We start from the raw sequence: 6000 nt of genomic DNA on the forward strand, positions 1-6000 counted from the left end.
AGTCTTAGTATTTAGTAAATGAATATAAATAAAATAAACAAATACTGGTAGGTGCGCAACTAAGTTCCCGCTGTTTGTCAATAGATGCCGCCAGCAGTGTGTGCTAGTTGATTCTAACATAACCCAAACATCATAAACCAAGCTTAGGCATACGGTAAACAAACTGCTTTGACACATTAGTGATTTTGTTTTGGTATCGTATACTTTTGGTTTTGTGGAAATGTCTGATTTTGTGCCGAATAATCGTCACTTGCGGGAAGTGTAGATTTTCCTCTTTCATTCGAAAAAAACGGCGACTGAAGCACATTGAGAGCTGCAAAAAGTTCATGGAGTTGCTGCTTTAAGTGAAACAACGTGCCAAGATTGGTTTCGTCGCTTCAAAGACGGTGATTTTAATGTTGACGACCGCCCGCGTGAATAAAGGTCAAAAACCTTCGAAGACGCTTAATTGGAGGCATTGCTCAATGCGGATCCATGTCAAACGCAAGAAGAGCTTGCTTCAGTGTTAGGAGCTATCCGCCAAACCATTTCCAAGCGTTTACATGCTTTGGGAATGCTTCAGAAACAGGAGACTTGGGTTCCTTATGAGTTAAAACCAAGGGTTGTAGAACGTCGTTTTTACTTTTTTCGCCTGTGAACAACGGCTCCAGCGGCAATAAAGGAAGGGAGAAGGGTTTTTTTCATCGCATCGTGACGGGTGATGAAAAATGGATTTCCTACAGCAATCCAAAGAAAAAAAGTCATGGGGACTGCACGGTTATGCTTACACGTCGCTCCTCTGCCGAATATTCACGCTGCGAAGGTTATGCCATGTATTTGGTGGTGTCGCCGCCGAAGAAAAAATCGGATTCCGGCGAGCCCGAAAAAACAGTTGGTGGGACGAGCAATGTCATGCTGCCGCAGAAAGAAAGGATTCCGCCTACAGAGCCATGCTGCGATCGGGCGCAACGCGAGCCATGTGGGATCGCTACAGAGAGCTGAAAAAGGAAGAGAGACGTACTATCTGAAAGAAGAATCGAGAGGCCGAAATACGTGAGTGCGAGAAGCTTGAGATGCTAGCCGATAGGAACAACGCCCGAAAATTCTACCAGAAAGTTCGCCGGCTTACAGGAGGTTTTAAGTCCGGTGCGTTTTCCTTTAAGAACAAAGACGGCGAACTGGTGACTGACGTACAGAGAAATCTTAAATTATGGAGGGAACACTTCTCGAACCTGTTAAACAGAGACAGCTGCGCATGTCACAGAGAATGTGAAGATCCCGATACCCCAATCGTTGACGACGGAATTGACCATGACGAGGTGAGAATAGCGATAACGCGGCTAAAGAATAACAACTCCACGGGCGCCGACGGACTGCCGGCTGAGCTATTCAAACATGGCGGCGAGGAGCTGGTAAGGTGCATGCATCAGCTCCTATGCAAAATATGGTTGGATGAAAGCATGCCTGCCGATTGGAATTTAAATGTGCCCTGCCAAATCCATAAGAAGGGCGATCCTGAAATCTGTGCCAATTACCGCGGGATTAGTCTTCAAAATATCGCCTATAAGGTTCTAGCGAGCGTATTGTGTGAAAGGCTGAAGCCCACCGTCAACCAACTGATTGGACCTTATCAGTGTGGCTTCAGACCTGGAAAGTCTACCATCGACCAAATATTCACAATACGCCAAATCTTGGAAAAGGCCCATGAAAGGAGAATCGACACACACCATCTTTTCGTCGACTTCAAAGCTGCATTCGACAGTACGAAAAGGAGTTATCTGTATGCCGCGATGTCTGAATATGGTACTACCGCAAAACTAATACGCTTATGCAAGATGACATTGCTCAACACCAGCAGCGCCGTCACAATTGGTAAGGACCTCTCCGAGCCGTTTGATACCAAACGAGGTTTCAGACAGGGTGACTCGCTGTCGTGTGACTTCTTTAACCTGATGTTGGAGAGCATCGTACGAGCCGCAGAACTTAATCGCTTAGGCACAATATTTTATAAGAGCGTACAATTTTTGGCGTATGCCGATGATATTGATATCATCGTATCATATCACGTCACTATTGGCAGTTATGATTTCGAGCTTGTAAACGACTTCGTTTATTTAAGAACCAGCATTAACACCGATAACAATGTCAGCTTCGAAATCCAATGTAGAATCTCTCTTGCCAACAAGTGCTACTTTGGACTAAGTAGGCAACTGAGCAGTAAAGTCCTCTCTCGACGAACAAAACTAACACTCTACAAAGCTCTCATCATGCCCGTTCTAACGTATGGCGCAGAAACTTGGACGATGACAACATCCGATGAGGCGACGCTTGGAATGTTTGAGAGAAAGATTCTGCGTAAGATTTCTGGACCTTTACGCGATGGTAGCGGCGAATATCGCGGCGATGGAGCGATAAGCTGTATGAGCTTTACGACGACATAGACATAGCGCAGCGAATGAAGATCCACAGACTACGCTGGCTGGGTTATGAAGTCCTAGTGGATACAAACGCTCCTGCTCTGAAAGTATTTGATGCGGTACCAGCTGGTGGTAGTAGAGGAAGAGGAAGGCCTACTCTGCGTTGGAAAATCAGGCGGAGAAGGACTTGGCTTCACTTGGTATGTCCAATCGGCGCCGGTTAGTACGAGAAAGAAACGACTGGCGCGCTTTGTTCAACTCGGCCAAAATCGCGCAAGCGGTTATAGCGCCAATTAAGAAGAAGAAAAAGAAGTTGGTGTCATTTATCATGAACTGCTAAAACCAAGCGAAACCGTCACTGGGGAACGGTATCGAATTCAATTGATTGATAGCGAGAAGCCGTCGCAATACGGCGAGAAAGTGATTTTACAGCATGACAACTTTCGGCCTCACGTTGACAAACCCTTTTAACCTACCTGGAAACACTGAAATGGGAAATCCTGCCCCACCGGCCATATCCTCCAAATTTGCGCCGTCCGATTATCACCTGTTCCGATCGATGGCACATGGTCTAGCTGATCAGCAGTTCCATTCATACGAAGGCATCAAAAAATGGCTTGATCCGGGGATTGCCTTAAAAGATGAACAGTTTTGCCGCGACGACTTATGAGATCTACCAGAAATATGGGAAAAAGGAGTAGCTAGCGGTGGGCAATACTTTCAATGATTCACTTGTAACCATTTTTTTAGAATAAAGTTGTATTTTCATCAAAAAAACAGCGATAACTTAGTTGCGCACGAGGTAGGGTATAGCAGCAGTTGGAAACTCAGTAGCTCAGTAGCTGAAAATTCGATGTTGAATTAGGTGAAAAGCGAAAGTTCCGATCGCGGAGAAGATAATGTTGAAGATGATCTAAGAAACACAAGATCTCCCAACTACGGTAGTATGGCTATGGACCGAGATACGTGGCGAAAGATTGTGAAGGAAGCTAAGGCGAACATCGAGCTGTAGTGCTATGCGTGATGATGATAGGTGGGATTTTGCTCGTTAATGGGTTTCTAAGAACATAATTTGGGTACCAGAACTATGGCTTCCTATTGTTGTAGCACAGTATTAAGCCCTGCCAATATGGTGTAGTCACCGGGCGGCATTGTCTCACTCATCTAACGGTAGGCTCAAGAAATATGCCACTTCGACGGGTTGGGTCAAAAAGTGTAATGGGTGTTATGGGCCATTATTAATGGTGGTGTACCATGCATAGAATTTTTCGCAGCCAAGAATTGTAAAAGCAATTAATTTTATTAAAAAAAAAGGTTATTTGAAATAATTTTAATCTAAATTTAAACTGAATGAGCGCACGTTCATATTTTTTTGCGGTATTCGATTTTGCTGACTGCATCTGACATTGCAAGTACGCATACATACACATAACATACACACATACATACATACATACTCATACCGGCCGACTTTTTGACTGCCACAATACGAACGAAATGCTTATTGCTGTTGTTGTTTGTCATTCGCCATTTGGTCACATCTGCTATTGCCGGATGCTTTGTTACTGAATTCTAGCCGCTCTTCTTCTTCTTTCATACTTGCTGCAGCGCATGTTTGCATGCGGTTTTGCTGCATGCGACTGCCTACTTTTACTCTGTCTCCATGTATGTATGTATGTATGTAAGTATGTGCACTCCTACGTATTTATGCATATGCATGTGAATATTCATTGCACACAATCATATTTTCGTATTTGTTCTTTTTTCCCCCGTCCACCACACACAGACAATTTGCCTGTACTTTTTACTCAACATCCACTTCAATTTGATTGCCTTTTGTTTACTCTTTAATCGTTGGCTTGTTTATTTGTTTATTTGATTTTCCCTCATTTTTTCACGATGCTCGCACAATATCGGCCAGCTTGCAACAGGCTGCAATATGATTTGTTTGTGAGTTGCGAGTTGTGAGTTGCCACAATGTGGCAAGCAAGCATGCAAAAGGAATCATTAATGCTTCCATACATTGATTGCTCTTAAATGAACAGGAAATGCGTTGAATGCTGCGAAAAAGTGTGCTGACGATTGGTGGTTGTTGCTGTTTGGCCTTAGTTGGATATGAAATACTTCCTTGCGAATGAGCGATTGCCTCTTTCCTAAATTGGTATTATTTTTATGTTTGTTTATTTACCTCGTTCAATTATTTGTTGAGTTACTTCAAGGAAGTGCACTGAAAAGGACTTAATGCTGCAATTGAAGGTGCTGAGAAGAAGGGGGCCGATGCACAGAGGGCGTAATTGGCGATCTAGCGGAAGAAAATTCACATTTTGAAATATGAAAATCCGCAATTTATGATTTGTATTCGTTTAGCAATTGACTATTGGGTGGGTCTATTGATAATTTTTGTTTGTTGTTATTTACATTCGCTCAGCTGTACTTCTCGAACAAAGGTGTGTAGTTGGTTCCTTGTCATGTCGGTCTCCTTGGGGATGAGGCTTAAGTGGCGAGTTAACCCCATTCTATGGAGATTAACTTACCACGAACTAAGAGGGCAGCTCCATATAGGAATTGGGTATCCACTCAACCGCGGAACGGCGGAATTGGTGGCCACCCAAGTACTATGTGGAGCGTACCGTACCGACAATCTGGCAGTAGGTATAAAATGCATTTTCCTACAATGTGGAGGCTCAACAAGGATCTCTCTGCACGAGGTAACCCACTTCTGGGAAATCCTCCCGTCGAGCAATCGACGGCTCGGGCATCGGATGTGCAGGCCCGAACCCCACATTCCCCTATGACCGGAACTGACACCCAGGGTTCCGGAGGAAGCGCACTACTAGTGGTGAAACATGGCACATTGGCTATGCCAATGGAGACCCGAGTGAGTGTGAGCGATACACCGCCGTCGAAACGATCTGAAGCAACTGAACAAGTTGTGGAAGATGTGGAGATGGCGGACAATCTCTCAGTAAACTCAGACGGATCTCTGGTACCGAGTAAGTCTTTGACAACGGTTAAACCTGGTGCGAATCAGGTAAGTACCGGTAAAAAGACCGAAGTTATTGGAGATTCGAACGCAGGTGTTGGTCTAACCGCAAGGTAGATCAAACGAAGGAGACAGAAGGCGAGGCAAGCCGAAGCACTAGCTAAGGCAAGGACTCAAGCTCCGTCAACTTCGACACCTGTAACGGAAACGGGAAAGCGTGGCAGAACAGAGGATTCCTCTGTAGCGCTGCGCTCTTCCGGAAACGAAACGGGGTCTGTGCCAACGACCGGGAAGAGGAGAAAGGCAAAGAAGAGGAAAGTCGAGAGACGGAATTCGGAAATGCCTGCATCCTCGACCCAATCCAAGGCAGACAAACCTTTGCCTGACAAGGCAGAGGCTAAGGGACCTCAAATGTCGAATGACACTCTTCCGTCAACGTCTAGCGAATCATTCGCGAGAATGGCAGCAAAGGCAATGACGGTGGAGATACATACCGACAAACAAGATGGTCTACTGTCCAAAGGGCAGCAAGACTATCTTGACAGCTATCTTTGGAAAGCTATCGGTGAATCAAGAGACGCGCCGACGTTCGAGGGGAAAAGCGTGGTGGACGGCATCGTA

This window comes from Anastrepha ludens, chromosome 2, assembly GCF_028408465.1.
Source record: "Anastrepha ludens isolate Willacy chromosome 2, idAnaLude1.1, whole genome shotgun sequence".
Taxonomy (NCBI): domain Eukaryota; kingdom Metazoa; phylum Arthropoda; class Insecta; order Diptera; family Tephritidae; genus Anastrepha; species Anastrepha ludens.